Source organism: Peromyscus leucopus, chromosome X, assembly GCF_004664715.2.
Source record: "Peromyscus leucopus breed LL Stock chromosome X, UCI_PerLeu_2.1, whole genome shotgun sequence".
Lineage (NCBI taxonomy): Eukaryota > Metazoa > Chordata > Mammalia > Rodentia > Cricetidae > Peromyscus > Peromyscus leucopus.
This window is the reverse complement of record NC_051083.1, coordinates 27,799,647-27,819,522: the sequence shown is the minus strand read 5'-3', so window position 1 is coordinate 27,819,522 and position 19,876 is coordinate 27,799,647.

The window sequence follows — 19,876 nt, the reverse complement described above, 5'->3', positions numbered from 1 at the left end:
TCCCAACTTTCTCTTATCTTAACTTTCCACTCCAGGTACAAACCTTTTCTCCAAGCCTCAGCTTGCTGTCAGGAACTACCTTACCCATAATAAGACTTCACAGAAACAGTCTGATTTTACAGTAAAAGTCCTCACCACCCGACATTCTCAGCCACCTTGTCCCTCCCTGTGCCTGGCAGGACAGAGTGTCTTTGGCAGGGCCATTTGTGCTGACTGACATTTTGAATTGTGGCTATGGTTTGTCTCGGTCCTCACTCTCCATCCTGGCTGAAGCTTGGAAGGGAGCTGGCCTACTTTCCAGTGTGGATCTGCTTTAGGGCTGGGTCTGTGCCAATCTTCTGTCTCAGGCCCTTGTCACTGTGCCAACACTGTATAAGGTATAGACATTCAAAACTAGCTCGGCAACACAAGGACAGTTATAAAGTACAGGACCCAAAGCATGGAATTTAAAAAGAACGTGAAAACAGCAACGGGGACCCCCCCTCCCACCATGGCCTCAGTACAAGTGTTCTTGTGACAGGATTTCTCCATCTTGGCACTGTCACTATTTAGGATATTGTAAGATGTTTAGCATCTTCCTTAGCCTGTGACTATTAAATGCCAGCAACAATTTGCTTCCTGGATTGGGATGAGGAACAATCTCTCCATGCATCGCTTGAAGGGCAAAGTATCCTTGAAGGGTGAAAATCACCCCCAATTGAGAACCACCGATTTGCTTTATGAAAGGTCCTACCAAATTATTCTTCCCTTTAGACTTTGTATATGTGGCTGGTTTGATCAAAGGTTCTCATCCTCAGTACTTATTGACATTTGGGTCATGACACATACTCAAAAAATATTTCCAGATTATAGTATAGCAAAACTGAAACAATCTCTCCTGGATGAGTAAAGGAGGCTCCAGAGATGTTGGAAACTAGGGAAACTTACAAGGCTCAGGAAGCTCATAAAACTTACCAAGCTCAAAAAGTTATGATTCACAAGACCACTCCCTAAAGTTATAAAAAACAGGGAGGGGACAGTTGTTGGGGCAGAGTTGGGGAAGCTGCCTGTAGGTTATGCATGGAACTCCAGGAATGTAGCTTTCTTGATTCTGATGTAGCTGGAGTGTGATTTTTTGATGACACATTTGTCTTTGAGTCATCCATGTACCTGTAATTAACCCTAATAAACTTGTTGGTTCACCATGCTGGATGCTTAGATGGAATTGTTCCTTTGATCTGTCACTGGTGTCCTACCTGAGATGAATAGATACTTGTGCACATTTCCCTAGGAAAAGTTAGACATCACAGACATGGTCCACTAAGGAGCAAAATGACCTCACGTTCAAAACCACTACCCCAGAGCAATGCTGACAAACATGCTCGTGTGTGTTAGGTGTGGTGGACACATACGGGCATGAGAAAGAAGCAGACAGCTGGAGGAGAATTTTAGACGAAACCCTTCTTGACTATTTCAAAACTGAAATTTCAAAACTGCAGTTTCTTTTATTGATGAGTGAATCTATATTAGTGGTTCTCAAAGATTAGCTTTTGGCCCTGGGGGCATCTAACAGTGTCTGGAGAGACTTTTGGTTGTCTGGAATAGGGGGCAGAGAAGCTACTGGCTTCCAGTGAACAGATTCCAGAAAGACTGCTAAGCCCCCTACAGGGCAGAGGACAGACTCCACAGTGAAACCACAAATGTCAGCAGAGCTAAGGTGGGGAAACTTTGAGTGCTATGCGAGCTGTTTATTTTGATTTGATTGCCAGCCACAGTGTAGCCCACCACTCCTGGAGTCCCTTGCAAAGCAGCCTTCAAGAACCATGGTGGGACAGTCATTTTACCTTTGAATGACCACTTTTTCTGCCTGTATTTGTGAAGAGCCATCAGAATTGGCACTGACAAGGCCAGAGTCAATCTGAAGGAAAAAATAAATAAATAAATAAAAAAAAAACAACAGAGAGACTAGTTAGCATCAAGGAAAGATGGACCCAACTGTGGCGACATTTAGGCTGCAAGTTTCTTTTTTTTTTCTGAGATCTGGTTGCAATGCTAGCTTCAAGGTTGTTTAACCTGAGCAGATAGAGTCCTTTGGTTAAGCTGAAGTCTATGACAGCTTCAGAAAGGTCCAAGTGATACACGTTTGCAATCAGAAGTCTAGAAGACTAGGCATGCGGATACTTGAACTACAACTGTTTGTCAGATGCATAACCTCAGCTAAAAAGAGACCACATGGCAAGTACCATATGACATGCACCATGTGACATTGGCAGACAGTGGGAGTGAGAAGACAGCCTCTCATTTCCGTAGATCTTTCTGCCCTCCTCTGGATAGCTTTTGGTGAAACCTAAAATAATGTTCTCAGGCAAGTGAAAGAAACTTGTATGGTGGTATATGATTTCTGGGTGACTTCCAATATAGGAGAACTCACCTTTGAATGTAAAAATTGGGGAGAGAGCAATGACCAAGGTATTAATACCTATGTCATTTGTGGCCTTCCATTTGTGGCCATTTTCATTAGTCAATCATTAATGATTCGACTGTGATTTGAGTTTGCCTTGCAAACTGCATTTGGATTAGCTCTAAGGCAAACGAATGTCTGGGTCAGTTGTACTATGCTGCAGTGAACTGACATACCCCTAAGGTAGCAAACCGAGTTACATAACTAATACTTCATCAGAGTGGGTCGCATGTGTTTATTATAAATTCTTATCTTCACAAAACATCTGCAAGCTGAGTCATTTGATTTTTCAGCTTCCCAATGTGGAAAACATATTTTCTTTCCCCCCAAAAAACCAAACTGAAGTATGTAATAATAAGCTCACACTGTCTTATTGGGCAAAGGACAGGGAAATAAATGGAAGATCTGGGCAGACCACAGTGCCACAGAAAGACAGCCTGTTCCTCAACAATGGTTCCATCCCTAGGCATTGTTTTGGACATAGGGAGTTTCCAGGACTTCTCCCATAGTTCTCTCAGCAGTCTCATGAAATGGCCGGTTGGTGACTCCCATATCATCCCTCAGGTCTTTCTCACACGACAGGGAACACAGCCTGATTAAAACAGTCTAAATCCCAGGGTACCTTTCCTATTTAGTAGAGACAATATTTTCTAAATCTGTTTTACATGAAGTGTGCCGGCTGCCTTTGAAATCAAAACCAGAAAATCTCAAGTGACAGCAGAGGGCGCTCTTCCCTCTCCCAGTGAATTATCAGGCTCGCCACTCGGAGGATTTTTTTTTTCTTTCTGGGTTCCTGGAGCTGACAAAGGACACACATTCCAGTATGAGGTGACACACCCAAGACTTCCATAGTCTCCTGGCTTCACTTTCCTTCTCTTTCTCAGCGCTGGGCGACCTTAGATTTGGAGAAATCCAGAGTAAAATGAAGGGTTGAGGGAGCAACTTTGAACTCGGGAGGACACCTGAGCACAGGATCCGTGGGTTGTTTCCCTACAGCTTTAGATATTTCGTCCCGCCTTAGAAGCCTGGCATCTCTGCAGGGGGCCTAACCGGCAGGGTGGAAAGCAGCGGGGTTCTGCTCCAGTTTCGGGCCACCTAAGGGAAAGACAGCAGGAAGCTATCTTGCCCAGACCCTTCACATGCTTACCCTCTTTGGTCATCGCATCACACTACTTGTTTGGGACTGACACGGTCTTTGCTGTCAGCAGGACATAATGAATGTCACACAGCACATGCTGGGCGGAACGACAGAACCAGCGATGCTTGAGAAGAACCAGTTCAGAGGATTATGGGTGAATAAAACCCACATAATTTCCCCCGTATGAATAGCTGGCCGAGCATTAACTGCAAACTGCAGATAGCCAGCAGTACCGCTAGAAGGCAAGTGGGAGATGTCATTACAGAAAAATGGAAGATTCTAGATATTTTTCTCAGAGACAAATTAAAAAAAGCAGTGTGCATGGGAATATCTAATCATTGGATCAGACATTTTTCTATATTTGTTCTAGATTAAAAAGTCCACTTCCTTTATCGAATTCCCTTTATTTTTGTCAGCTATTGTGGTTTGGATATGGACTTTTCATTCTTCTCCACTCCCCCTACAAAGAGGGCCACAGAATTCCCAAATAAGGCAACAGGTTCCTGCCTGTCATTGCATGTGGTCATGCCTGGGCTATGTGTGAAGGGAGCCAAGGAGACAGCAAAACCACAGCCTTGTTTGGAAAGTCTCCTGCTTTCTGCCTGGAGAAACGTGAGGATGGCTTCGGTGACTCATCCCCGGGAAGGGAGCAGAGGGTGAATTTTGGCTTTTCTGTCTTTCAGCCTACAGGCTTAGTGGTGAAGGCTGTCAGCCAGAGCAGGGCATGCATTTACCATCAATCACCTTAAATTCTTTCTTTGATCTGGAGAGACAACATATGGGAACTGTCATCTGTCACCATTTTTTTATTCCCTCGAACTGCCTACCCTTCTCTATTTTTTTTAGAATGACATCATCTGCTAACGTCGACACAATATGCCAGGGTAGTTGTCACGTCCTATGAGAGAACCATCTTCTTCATCTCTAACCTTAAAATGTTTGCTTAAAAACAATAGCCGTCCCTCAAAACTCTTGCCCCAAACTTGTTCAGACACTGGTTGGTAGCTGATGAGTAGAGAGGGATCTTAGGAGCAATTGTGGAGCGGAATAGGCGATTTGTGGAGGATGCAGGTGTGTCCAAAGGATCTCATCAGGTACTGTACACCGGGGAGGCAGGTCAAGGAAAATGCCATGCCATGCCACACTGAGTGGGCTTTGGGAACCGTAGGTAAGACGAACAGTGGCTTCTGAGTGGCTTGGTCACATGCGTGAGAACAGTCTTCACCTCTTACGTGTGCGTGTGTATTATGTGTACAAATCTCGAGGTCAGAAAATAATTTCCAATGTGCCTCAGGTGTGTTCTGTCTTGTTTGAGATCAGGTCTCTCCTAACCCTGGATCTTCACTAAGCAGACTAGGTTAGCTGGCCTGTGCATGCCGAGGATTTGCCTGTCATCTTGTCACTGCTGGGGTAACAGGCAAGCACCACCATGCCCAGCTTTTTACATGGGTTCTTGGGATCCGAACTCAGATCCTCATGCATGTAAGGCAAGTGTTTTACCAACCGAGTCGTCTCCTGGGCCTTTCTTCAACTCCTTCTAAGGCTGCAATTTTTTAAAATTTTATGTATTTTTATGCATATGGGTGTTTTGCCTGTACCATGTTCATGCAGTACCAACAGAGGCCAGAAGAGGGCATCACATTCTCTGGGACTGGAGTTACAGACAGTTGTGAACCACCTTGTATGTGCAGGGGATCTAACTTGGGTCCTCCAGAAGAACAGCCAGTGTTCACTCTTGACTGCTGAGCCATCTCCCCACCTAGTACCCCCAAAGCTGCATTTTAAACTTTGCTTTGAAGAGCCAATTAATTATCATTAGGTAGTTCTACATGTTGAGCAGGGCACTGTCTCTTTCCCTCTCTGTTCCTTTCAGCACTCCCCTCCGAGTCTGTATTATAATCTTCAGTGTAAGCGCAGATGCATTTCTTTGATTTCTACTTAGTATCCAGCACTTACACATCATAGGTGCCCAGCTATCATGTGCTAAATCGTTGAAATAACCATCCTTCCTTTTTGTTCCAGACAAAGGGTAAAAACAGTCTATCTTTACCTTTTCCTTTCGTTTACAGAAGCTAGAAAGTGGGTAGGAGTCTTGCCTAAAAGGGTTTTCCGGTCCAAGGTATGAAAAGCATCTGATTCTAACGCTGTGTTAGGCCTTTGTGTTCTTAGTTTCTAAAAAGAGAAATGAAAGGTCCATGGCCCAGGCCATTTGCTACTACTGTCACCTGTTTCTTAGGTGGGACTAAAGTTTCTTAGGCCCCAAAAAGGTCTGGAAGCAAAAGGATGAGAATAGAGAGCTAGCTGACTTTCTTTACAACAGGAATATGTGATGCCTTTCATCCTGTGGGTGGGAGAACCAAGGCAGAGGCAGTTGTCCTCCAGTCAGCCGAGAGTGCTCTCTTTCTGGGAATCCTTGTTTGTCCTTGGGAAATGTGTGTGTGTGTGTGTGTGTGGTGTATGCAAGTAAGTGCAAGTCCAAGCCTCTTTAACTCTCATTGATGGTCTCCGAGATTTTCAGAGGAGCTTAGATGGTAACCTTTTTAATTTTAAAGTTTTATAGACCTGTCGGTAAATGCATATGATTCTACCTTGATCTTACACAGCCTGCCTGTCGAAATTACTATCTTTCCTAACCCCTTCTCTCCTTGATGGACCCTTTTCTCCTCCCAAGTCATATAAGTGTATGTATATATGTTTCTAAATATGTGTGTACGTCTATGTACATAAAGTTAAGTCCAGATCCTGGAATGAGAATAAATGTGAGATTTTGTCTTTTCCCTGAGCATGGGCTCTGTCTCGAGGGAGGGGACATGGATCTTGGCTAACAGCTCTAGCATTTATGAAGGGCATTCTATATGCCAGACCCTGGGCACAACATTCTGTACTCCCTTGTACTTTGCAATCACCCTATTAGGAAAGTACCATTATTGTCCCTGATTTCAAATGGAGAAATTAAGGCACAGAGGGTCAATTGTTCAAGGTACTACTGGAATGGTGATGCACAAGTTTGGATTTAGGCATTCCTAGAGCCAGAGAAAATACACATAACTACCAGGCTAACCACATTTCACATATCCAAGGGAACTATGGGTAAAGCTGTTTTTTTACTCTTTTTTTTTTTTTTTTTTTTTTTTTTTTTTGGTTTTCCGAGACAGGGTTTCTCTGTGTAGCTTTGCGCCTTTCCTGGATCTCGCTCCGTAGACCAGGCTGGCCTGGAACTCACAAAGATCCGCCTGCCTCTGCCTCCTGAGTGCTGGGATTAAAGGTGTGCGCCACCACCGCTCGGCTGTTTCTTTACTCTTAATGCTTTTCTCAAAGTATTACGACAGTTTGCTGTAGACTCCCATTTGAGGCTTCTCTGTGTTGCCATTTTTAATCCTTCAGTGAAGGCTGGCAATGCACATACAACCCAAGCCAGTGTGTGAAATGATGGTAGGGAAAGAGAGTCCAGCTTCCTATGATTCCTACATATGGAGGAAAGCTGCTGTCTTTGTGTCCTTAGTAACTCAGAGCAGTATGAACAAGGCAAGGGTGGTGGGACCCTGTACTAGGAGAAGGGACCCAAAGGAAGGATGTGCAAAAGTAATTATCACAGTCGACCAATTCCTAGCACGTGTGTGAAGACCATGGAAGGGAATGCCACTTCTTTTGCTGAAACAGGAATAGTACAATTTATGTGCCTGAAAAAAAGGAGATAGAGACTATGAAAAACATGACATTAAGACTCCCTAACAGGGGAATAGGAATTAGGCAGCGCCACTACCTTATTTCAACCACCTTGCAATTTGAGTGCTTTGTATAATTGCCGGGAAGCAGCAGTTGCAGGTTGTAATAAGCCCATCTATCCTCTTCACATCTCGTCAAGCCCATCTCTTAAAGGGCTCCCGCTTCAGTTACTGTAACTCACTGTTCTACAAAGCACCAAAGACCAAGTACAAGTGAGCCTTTGGGTTAATTTATGTGGCTCTTTCTTTGTGTTGGCAGGAGGGCAAACATCTCAGAGAACTTCTTTGCAACCCCAAGGAAGAAGCAGGCTGAAGATAAAGGAAGTTCAAGGGACATGAAAGAAAATTACATGAAAGTAAGGTCAAATAAACAGAAAACTTCATAATAAGAAGAAACAGAGCCAAAGCAAAGTTGGGCTGCGATCTCAGGCCCCCTTCTGATGTATCGTATTCTGGGAGATTGAATGTCCACAGGAATGCCTGAATCAGCCCCAGTGAGCTCTGTCTCCAGAATTACAGACGGGCTGCCGCTGCCTGGGAAAGCTGCTTCTCTCTTTATTCTTGTTCATAGAAATGTAGTTCTTAGTCACTCTTGTGAGACGATTTCAAAAATAGCAGCTCGGCAACACATTGGCAGGGGACTTGTTGACAAGCTAAACCTGTTAGACGCCTGCCTGCTCCAGTGACAGAGACAATCAGCCCCGACTAGAAAATGGAGAGCTATAGTATCCCTCGCACATTTCTCTACCTGTTCTCACTCTTGCTTCACAGTTCCAATATTTGATGAATAGATTTCATTTTTAGGGCCACAAAGCACCTTCTGGTCTCTTGCAGAATGCTCTTTCACTGAGGGCACTGGCAAACATTCTTTGTCGAGGACCAGACCATAGATTTTTTTTTCAGCTTTTGCAGGCATGCAATCTGTCACAAGCACTGCACCTGGGGATGGCGCACAAATGCAGGAACAGACAGTACAGAAACGAAGCAGAGTGACAGTCTCCCATTTCAGCAGGATTTATAACGATGGGCCGGGTTTGGTGTCCATGGGCAGCACCCCTTCCTTATGTCTTGGCTAGAGGATCACTTCTTGAGCGTCATCATACAGACTATTTCATCAGGCGATGGTACACTGGCAAGCTTGCACAGCGGTATCAATGTTGGGCCTCTCGCTTAACAAATGAAATAACTTTCTGTTTTTCATAAGCACAAAGCCACAAAGTCTCCGGCGACTCCCTTGTAAATTGGCATCTGCAATTAACAGGATCCTGATGCAAACAGTCTGTAACAGGTCCAATAGCTTCTGAGTTTATTTCTCTTGTATCTCTGTCTCTTTCTCCATCTGCGTTAGGAATTCACATTCTATTTCCAGTGAGCTTTTTTCTTTTATTTTCTCTCCCCCCACTTTTTTTGAGACAGGGTACTGTGGATCCCAGACTTGTTTCAAACTCATGGTGTAGTTCGAATATGACCTTGAATTTCTCATCCTCTTGACTCTGTCTCCCTGAGTGCTGGAATTACAGGTGTGTATCACCACATCAGGAAGAGGTTGGGGGCCAAAACATGTCTCCAAAGCCAAGTGAGGAATAGCATGCCTTTTATCCACCAGGGACATGTACTGGCCTCTCTGTGATCATAGTGGACTGTATCTGTTACAGAGACGCGATCTGGATCCGTGAAGAGCCAGTGCAAGCCAGTGTTTGAACTTGGCAGAGCCAGGCATTTGATGGTAGGAAGAGCTGCTGAGGAGATAGCTGGGCCCAAGCTCCAGGCCTCAGAGTGGCCGTCATTGCAGTGTAGGCATGCACAAACCACTCTTCAAACCCTGCTGTCCTTATCAAGAATGTGGAGATTCTTGACTGAAGAGAAATGAACTCAGAGCTTTCTATTAGCAGCAGAACTCCCCCTTTGTGGTCTGAAGCATCCTCCTGGAGGGGTGGCCTGAGTGATAAGGGGACATTACAAGAGTGTGGACTGAAGTCATTGTGAGAATCCCTTGGAAGGAAAACTTTGGAAAGGTGGGTAGATCGGCCAAGGGATCAAATGGAGACAGGGAACTTACCTGCCCAGTGACTTGAGGCATAGTCTGGAAAAATAGCAGCTTGCCCTTAAACAGCAGATGGTTTCTGCTGTTTGTCCCAAGAGGCTCCGACAGCAGCACAGTGACAGAAACCTGGGTGTTGTGCATGGCTGAGCTGCAGTCTCTGACCAGCTCTCTTGAAGCCTTTGCCCCTTGGTGTCCGTAGGTCCCCAACTGAGGCAAAGAGAGCTAGGTCAGAGCAGCCGTGGCAAATAGAAGAATGGGTGGCAGTCACAATGCGTTGGTCAAAGCATCTACCTGGGAACTGGAGATCGTTCAAACCCAAACCCTGTTGCTTACAAGCTGTGCGATCTCTGTGGCCCAGATCCTGTACCGATTGAGTGGCTCTAGTAATGGGATTTTCTTTATAAATTATGGAGATGTTTAAATGACATCTTGTGTGTAAAACCCCACCCCCATACTATTTAAATGCTGCTTAAATGTTATCTTACTCCCATGGTGCCTAGGGCCCAGAGCTATAGCTAAATTCAGTAATTAATGGGGTTATTTATCCTACACTCATGGAGGTTACAGAGTCTTAGTACTTCTAGCATTTTCTCCCAGTTCTTTCCAGGTTGTTAGCTATACTTAGAAAACTCCCAAGGAACAGACTTCTTTTGAGAAAAATAGGGGATCAGGCAGACACTCTTTGTGGCTTGTTTCTTGCTTGCCATAAGCCTAGGAGCTCTCGATATGCTCCCTACCAAGGCCATTTTCTCTCTTCTCCCAGAATTTGCCTTTTCCCCCTACCCATTCCCATAAGGAAGCAATATTTAGTTGTTCTTTTCATTTGTAGAGAGATGGACCCAAGAAGCTCATCCAGAGCCCTGTGCACAGAGCCCCATACCGAGTCATACCCAGAGTAGATTTACTGGGCCAGTTCATTTTCCACCCCCAGGATGCTAAACACAGAAAGGATGTACAAAATAACAGGCAACGCACTGTATGGTGATGAGCTGGGTCATATTAATGCTGGAGAACTTAGACGAAGATCCAGAGACTGGCAAAACAGCCCAGGGGTCCTAGACTGCTCCCCTATAGTTTTTGTGATAGTCAGTGATATAACTCTGCTCTGCTATGGCCCTTCTCTTCCCTTGCCTCTGAGGGGTATCCTGATACTTTACCTTTCTTATGTCAGCCACTGGTGGTGGATTCTGCTTTGTGGATCCAAGAGGTTGCAAGTAAAAGACTTTGAGGGGTTGAAAGAACCTGTTACAATATCTTCTGAGAGGATTTAGTTTGGGTGGAGCAGCTGCAGGCTCCGAGTAGTGTTGACTTCCCATGGGCGACTGTAGCAGTTACTATCCTGGCCACTGCGATCTAATAGTTGGAGAAGAAGCTTGTGGGGGTATTTATTTGGGCTCACAATTTGAGAGGGTCTGTCCCATCATGGTGGGGAAAATTTGGCAGGAGGAGCATGCAACGTGCCTTGCTTCTATTTCAAAAGCAGGAAGCAGAGAGCTCCTTCAGAAGAGGACCTGCTCTCCAGGGACCCACTTTCTCTAGACAGTCCCCACTTTCTAAAAGTTTCACAGCTCCCCAGACAGCAGCACCACTTGAGGACTGAGTATTGAAATACATGAGCCACAGCAGCAACCTTGAAGAAATGGAATTATTCCACGAGGTCTTGCCTAATGGTCTAGGTTGGTATCTTTGGGGCAGAATTTCTGCAAATGTTTTATGTCCTATATGTGCATTCATGAGCGGAAGCAGGCAGTGAAGATCCTCTGTCCACGGGAGAGAGGATAGTAGACCCCCTTTCCATTAAAATGATGGTGGTGGTAACCTTTGTGTCATGAATCTCAGTTCTGTCATTCATTGGCTTGCCCTCAGGAAATCTTTTTTTTTTTTTTTTCGAGACAGGGCTTCTCTGTGTAGCTTTGCGCCTTTCCTGGAACTCACTTGGTAGCCCAGGTTGGCCTTGAACTCACAGAGATCCACCTGCCTCTGCCTCCCAAGTGCTGGGATTAAAGGCGTGCGCCACCACCGCCCGGCTAGGAAATCGTAATGTATTTATTTTAGCTGGGAGAAAAAGATCTTCCATTCAGGTTTGTTAAGAAAATTGCACTGTACTTAATCTTAAAAATAAAGCAGTTGGTAAATCATGAGGAAACATCATAGGGTGATTTAAGGTCTAGGAGACCCTATAAAAGAGAATGTAGTTTCCTATTTGAACAATTATATGAACCAGGCACTTAGAAGTTGCTTTTGCTAAAATGCATTAACCCTACTCTTGGGTCTGCAGGACGAAAGCCTGGCATTTCTGTCCTCATTTTGAGTCTGTCTTTCCCCTTCATTTTAGCTGAAGGTACAAAGATAAGTCATTGTCCTAAACCTGGGGACTTGGATTTCAGGAAGTCTAAAGCCTCACAGGACAGACATCTGCCTAGATGAGGACTATTTTTCATGGCCCAGGAACACAAGTGACCATCTTGAAGGAGCCAGGTGGATCCCTTCAAACAATGACAGCTATGAGGTCTTCTGTGGACAATTTTGCACAACTGGAATTGAGACAATGATCAATCAGATCTCACCTTGACTATGACTAAATTATACAGGTCTCCCCCAACTCTAATTCCTATTAAATATAAGGCCAAAGCTCATGTTAATACCCCGATGATGGACTTGGGCTGGCTTTATTAGTTACTTTCCCCAGTGTGGTCACACTGAATACATCTCTCTCTGCTTTATACCATTACCCATCTCTTTAATTAGTGTAGTGTGGTGGGGACAGGTGGCTGAGCCTAACTTTGGGGAGCTGCTAGAGCCCAGACTTTTGCCATAAAAGCTGTGGACTCTGGTTACATAAACAGCCTTGGATTTTCCCAGTACAGATCTTATAAAGTCTTTATTAGTATAAATGAATAGTTTTAAAATGATTTGTTTATGGGCTCAAGCTAATATGACTCCTTTGGGATAAGTAGGTGGTATGATTCTAGTGTTGATGAGGGAATAGGAGCATGGAGCTGTTAATTGCCTTACTGGAAGGCTCTTGTTAGCAGCAGGCCTGAAGAAGAATTATAAACACAGGGTGTGTTTCCTGATAATTTCAGGATGCTGCTGCAGATGCGAAACTGACATTTTACCTATTTTTGTTTCACGGTATGAATACGCCTTAGTGTTTTTGGAGTAGATTTATCTCTAAATATTTGATGTATATGCATATGATTTGGATCTGTCAAAGGCAGTCCGTGTCTCTTTGAGACCTGATCATAATCATCAGGATCATCCCACTGGGGACCAAATGAAGATCAATGTATACAGCCATTAAGTCTTTGATCTTCCTTGTGCCTCCAGCCAAGGAGGAGCCAAGACGGCTTGTCTGGGTATCTGATTGTGTACCCATGATAAACTGGATGGATATGGCCTTCTCTGGGGTTCTTGACAACTGCAAATAAATCCACACCACTAGCCCAGATAGTGTACACATAGCCAGTCATCATTCTTGTCTTGCTGGACAACTTCATCACCCCAGGCTGTCTGGTATCCCTGGAGAGGTTTCTACTCAGGAGACTCCTTAGCTCCCCACCTCTTCTGACCATCATTCCCTACTCAGAAATCCCTTACAGAAGACAATGGAGTGAGTACTTGCTGCAAAATACAATTGCAACAAATTCAAGTCTTTCTTAGGATCTAGGCCTTAGAACTGACACACCGGTGGAGGTTGAAAGAAGGGGAGATGAAGGTGAATGATGAAGATAGCAAAACGACCCTATACAACACCGTAGTCCATGTTCATCGTAAAGAAGGTATATGTGCATTTCCGGTTTGATGTCTGATTAAAAAGCAACCAGCAATCACATTACACTGTAGCTAAATTCTAAAGCATAAATGCTCTACATTTAGTGAAAGTCAAACAACCCATACATATTTATTGCTCTTTGTACAAATTAACATTGTCTTTGATTTCTCTCTTGTTTACTTTCTTCTACACAGATTATTTTCAGTTGGAGTCTTTTTCCTCCACTGCCATTCCTATCTCTACATTTCAGAAGGTCAATTGCTCACCATGATCTCTAACTGTTCCATTGCTGCTCAACTGGCTTTAGACATTGGAACCTCGAGGCAGCTGTAGCTGCAGCGTTTCCACTCCAAATAGTCAATAATTCAATGTTAAGCCAAGGACACATTGGTCACCTGTTGAAGAGATGGGCTATATCTTCAAATTGATAAATCAGAGAACACTATGAGGGAGGGACCACCATGATGTTTAAAGAAATTGAATAGAAGACAGGGTAAATTTGGGTTGGAAGTACTATTTTATAATCCCCAAAGTTGTGATCTTTTCATTAAATTATTATGTAGAACTTGTTAGTTTAGGCCTCAAATTTTATGGTTGCTTAGCGACAACTTCCCCACCCAATCACATTGAAATTGACTTGTCCTACCTCACACAGAGGACTAGGGGTTGGAGGTTAGTTGTCATATGTATATTGCTGGTGCCTGAGTTCTGACTATCAAGGTTTACTGTGGTCCCTGATTATTTCCAGCTGGTCCTCCAATCTAAACTAAGCTCTTGTTACCTATGCATTTCGTAAATCAGTGTAACAAGGCAATCTTGGGTAGGAGTAGACTTCAATTGCTCCTATTGGGGAACCTCAATGAGAAAATACATGATTGGATGTTGGGGTTGGGGATGGAAATGTAGTTCAGTTGGTAGAGTACTTGCCTAGAATGCAGGAAGCCCTGGGTTAGCTCCCTAGCTCTGCATAAAACCCTAGTGTAGTGGTGCACTCCTGAATCCTAACACCGAGGAGGTAGAGGAAGGAAGATCAGACATGTAATATCTTTCTCAACTACATATCAAGTTTGGGGTCATCCTGTACAATGAGGCCCTGTCTAAAGAAACAATGGGTGGGGCCAGAGAGATAGTGCTTGCCTTGCAAGCACAAAGACCCAAGTTTGATTTCCAGAACACATTTAAAAGTAGTTGGGTGGGTTGGCATTGGTTTGATGTCCTAACACTGGGGAGATGGAGACAGGTGGTTTCCTGGGCTTCATTGACCAGCCAGCCTAGTCTATCTGGTAAGCTCCAAGCTTGTGAGAGACCCTGTCTCAAACAAAACAAAACAAAACAAAACAAAACAAAACAAAACAAAACAAAACAAAACAAAACAAAACAGTGGATAATACTTGAGGATGTCCTCAGGCCTCCTCATGCAGACCTACATGCATCCACATGAACACACACACACACACACACACACACACACACACACACACCATCTTTTAGCACTACAGATACAAGTCAGGTAGTACCTGTTTTCTGGGGGAAAGCTTTGGAAATGAGACTTGCTGGGAAATCCCTGGATTTGCTCCATCTGACTATACAAGTATGTATTTTAGTTGTGTCGTTTGGGAACTTCTTTCAGCTGTGTTAGTTCTCTGTCGACTTCACAGGTTTCTGGGGGACAAGCTGCTACTCTCCTCAGTCAATTTAACTGTAAGTTATTTCTCATTTAGATTTCTGTGTGCTCTTATTTTAGGAGCTGTTCATAGAAGACAAAGTGGAGACCCTGGGGATATTCTTTTTCAGTCCAAACCATCACCATTATATAACATTGCTCTTAGGAAATATATAGTTAAATGGTTGCTTCTAATGCTATCAGACCTATGTTACGAGAGATTAGTGTTGTGGTATTCAATAATGGATAGAGTTTAACTTTAGAATAGAAAAATAAGGATTGGGAGAGGAGACCTTGAATGTAAATGCTGGAAAGTGTTCCTCTCCAATTCAGTGTTGGCTGGGTCAATAGTTGTCTATATTGCTCTGTTTATCACTTGTTCTCCAAAGGAGAGGTGTCTGCTTTCCTCAGCAATGCATTCCACTACCTGGTATGATGCCTATCACATGGCAAGCAACAAATATAAATTTGTTGAATTACAGTTAAAATGAATAAATGCTGAAAGTGTTGACCAGAATATAGTTAAATACATAGCCTTGATTTCTGTCTTAGTGCGGGTTCCTATTGCTGTGGTAAAACATCATGACCAAAAGCAACTTGGGGAGGAGAAGGTTGATTTCAGCCTATGTTTCCACATCACAGTCTGTCATCTAAGGAAATCAGGGCAGGGACACAAGCAGGGCAGGAACCTGAAGCAGAAGCCATAGAGGAGTGCTGTTTACTGGCTTGCTCCCTATGCCTTGATTAGCTGGCTTTCCTATCATCCGGGACCACGCCCCGCCCACCCCGTCCATCCATATCAATCATCAGTCAAAAATAATGCCCTGTGGGTTTCCCACAAGCCAATCTGCTCAGGGCATTTTCTCAATTGTGGTTTCCTCTTCCCAAGTGTCTCTAGCTTATGTCAAGTTGACAGAACACTAGCCAGCACAAATTTGAAACGTTCTTTCTTATTCTCATTATTCTTTAGATACCAAGTTTTCTAGAGAAGATATGGTTCAGTTTATCAACCAGTTTTTTTTAATGGCCTAGCATTTGCATTCTTTCTAGTGCATTCTCCATGGCTCCATGGAAATGAGTCTGTTTTACTTTCCAGTAAGTTGTGGTGGGACAAACTTTCCACAATGGACACCATGGTTCCTTGAAATAAAAAGGAGAGCAACTCCAATGTTTAAACAACCTTCTTCCCTTCCCAGAATAAAGACTTTGCATCTAATGCTAGGGCCTGAAGCAAAAGTCTACCCAGGGGTCAACGTGTCTTACCTGGGCCTATTTCCATCTGGATGTGGGTGGTGCTTTAGTCTTGCATGGAGAAGGTTGGTTCCCTGCAGAACGGGCTTGGAGGGTATTCTCAAGGTAGTATACCATGTCTGCTTGCAACTAGGCAATTCCAGCCCCAGAGCTGTGCTTTTGAACAGAATGAGTATATTCTTGCTAAATAGTGCAGCTCATTCAAGCCCTCACGTTGATCCCCATTTCAGACTTTTTTTTTTCAACTCCTGAACTTGCCCTTGGTTCACTGTGGAGGGTGGGCCTGTGTCCCTAAAGACTTCCCACATTCTGTTGTTCAACAGCTGTTTCCAGAGGCCTGTTATCCTCACACCCACACAAGTCTGAAAATAGCAGCCCGTCCCTCCCTGTACAGTCTGTGCTTTCAAAGGCACAGTTTGCTCAGTTCTGCCTTTCATTCGCCTTTAGTTCAGTTTTCCCTTGCTTACAAGCTATTTGCAAAGCTCACCATGGCAAGCAATGGAAAAAATATGTATGTATACATTTCTAATAGATGCAAATCAGGTGAACGACCAGCTTTATCAACACTGGCTTTTCCCAAAAGTGTTGGCTCTTCCAGCATAAAGAAAATGGTTTTGTTGATTTAGTGTCTGTAGCAGAGATGTCCCAGGCTCGAAATGGCTCCTGGCTACTGTGACAGCTTCATTCTCTGATTTATGTCTTTCAAAACTTCCCCTTTCACTGATTCTTCCTACTTTTGAGTTTCTTTTTAAAATTTGCAATGAAATGTTTAGAATATAAAATTAACAATTTTAAAACGAACAGTTCAGTGGCATTTATTATGTTCACAATGTTACAAAAGCACTAACTCTAGTTGTAAAACATTTTCATTACCCCAAAGAAACCCCTGTGTCTATTAAAAAAAAAAATCAATCCATGTTCCTTCCCCTCCCTCACCTCCTTCCCTGCCTATGCATTCTTCTTTTTGTCTCTGTGATCTTACCTATTCTCAGCATTTCACACTAGCAGAATCGTATGTGATGCCTTTGGTCTGGTTTCATTCATTTTGCATCAAGTTTTCAATGTTCATCATGTTGTAGTATATGTTAGTATTTTGTTCTTTTTAATGGCCGAGTGCTATTTTGGTGTGTGTCTATGTACCACATGTTTTTTAACCACTCATCTATCAATGGGCATTTGGATTGTTTTCAGTTTGCACATTTACTGTAAAGAGCTCTGGTACAAACAATGCTATAAAATGAGCTTTATTTGCCATTCTCTTGGATACATCCTGTATTCATTTGTTTTCTGCGGCTGTGATAAAATACCCTGACAAAGGCAACTTAGGGACAAAGTTATTTATAGTTCCAAAGGGGATACAGTCCACTGTGATAGCTGCAGGAGTGAGGCTGGCCCAGCAGTCAGGAAGCAGAGTGATCATATTTCCTCCACACACACAGGAAGCAGAGAGGGAGAGAATAGGAAGTGGGACCGGGCTATGGAATTTCAAGACCCACACCAGGGACCCCCTTCCTCTAGCAAGGCTCCACCTCCTATAGATTTCACCACCTTCCCGAAAGGCAACACTAAGTACAGACTAAGTTGTTCAAACACAAGCCTATTGGGGACATTTCCTGTTCAAAGCACGACAGATACTTAGGAGTAGTCTTCTTGGTTATATTGTGTCTTATTTTTTCTGTTGCAGTGATAGAAACATGATCAAGGTAATTTACAGAAGGCTTTATTATGTTTACTGTTCCAGAGGAATAAGAATGTATCATGGCAGGGAGACATGGCAACAAGCAGCTGGCTTGATGGCTGGAGCCCAAACTGAGTGCTTACAGCTTGAATCAGAAGTACAAAGCAGAGAAAGCAGTTGGAAATGGTGTGGGTTTTTAAACTTTCAAAGCCAGCCCCCACTGATACATTTCCTGTAACAATGCCACACCTCCTAAGCCACCCCAAATAGACCACAAACTGGGGACTAGGTATTCAAATATGGGAGCCTATGGGGAACATTCTCATCCAAACCATACACAGTACTTCTGTATTTCACGTACTGAAGAATTCCCAAACCACTTTTCACAGTGGCTGCACCATTTTACATTAATTTTTGTGTATGAGGATCTATGTGTGTGAGTGTGGTATGCATACATGTTTGTATATGGCTGTACATGCCCGTGTGTATACTCAGAGGCTAAAGGAGATTATTGGGCATCCTCTATCATTCCATGCCGTATTTCTTTGATTCAGAGTCCCTCTGTGAACCTGAAGCTCACTTTCTTTTTGGCTAGGCTTGCATCTAGTGAACCCCAGGGGTTCTCCTACCTTTGTTTCTCTAAGTGCTTGGGTTGCTGACATGTGTGGGATGCCCAGCTGGATACATGGGCGCTGGGACTTGAACTCTCATTCTCTTGCTTGACAGCAAGTGCTCCTAGCCATTGAGCCACCTCTCCGGCCTCCATTTGACATTCTTTAATTACAGTCTTTATTTTTTCATTTTATCTGTGTGGGTGTTTTACCTTAATGTATGTCTGTGTATGGCGTGTGTGCCTGGTGTCCACAGAGACCAGAAGAGGGTGTCAGATCCCCTGGGACCGGAACTGCAGGCAGTTGCGAGGCACCATGTAGGTGTGGGAATTAAACACAGGACCTCTTGAAGAGCAGCGGGTGTTATTACCTGCTGAACCGTCTCTCCAGCCCCATTTTACATTCTTAACAGTAATGCACAAAATTTCCTCCTCCTCATCAGCTCTTATTACTTTCATTCTTTGATTATAGTCATCCTTGTGTGTTTGAAGTAGGTCTCATTATGGTTTTGATTAGCATTTCCCTTACGACTAATGATTTTGAACATTTATTCAAGTGCTTGTTCCAGACAGACATTTATTCTCCTCTCTTGCCTCCTTTGTTATGGAGTTGTAAAGGTCCCTAAAAATTCTGGGTAATAGACTCTTGTCAGATATATGTTTTTAAAACATTTTATTCCACTTTGTAAGTTGTGTTTTCACCTTCTTAACAAATGTCTTTTTGAGACAGTGGCTCTCTATATAGCCTTGAACTCCAGAGGTTCCTGCTTCACCCTCTGAGTGCTGGGATCCCAGGTATGTGCCTCCATGGCCATCTGATAAATGTCCTTCGATGCACAGAAGTTTTTTTTTTATGTTGATGAAGTCTAGTTCCACAGATCTTGTCTTATATGTAGACACCTGGAGATGGAAAGAAGGTTGGTTATTTCTGGTAAACTCACTAACAGCCTAACTCCATCCTTAGAACATTATTAGACCATACTGGTCCTGGGGATCAATTTGCACTCTCAGGTCTTATTTGAAGAGCAATTTTATTTCAAACTAGTACACTTTTCTATTAGGCTTGCCTATAGATTGTTGTAATGTTAAAAATCTTTATTTCTGAGGATGGAGTTACTCACTTGGCAGCGTGCTTGTCTAACATGCATGAAATCCTGGGTTGCATCTCCAGCATCACATATGCTAGGCATGAAGGTGCACACCTGGAATCCCAGCACTGGGGCCATGGAGGAAGAAGGATCAGAAGTTCAAGGTCATCTTGGACTACATGGTGAGTTTGAGGCCAGTCTGGACTACATAAGACTTGGTGTTTGAAGAGAAAGAAAGAGGAAGAAAGAAAGGAAAAGAAACATTCGTTTGCTTTTTTGTTGTTGTTGTTTATTAAGGGTGTGGGGTTGGGTTGGTTGGAAGGATCAGGGATGAATTGGGGGAGGAGAAGTGTGATCAGAAAATATTGTATGAAAATGTTTTTCAATAAAAGGAGAAACATCTACTGTTATAAATCTAGATCTTTTTGTCTTATAATGCCATTTACCAGTGGAATTTGGAATCC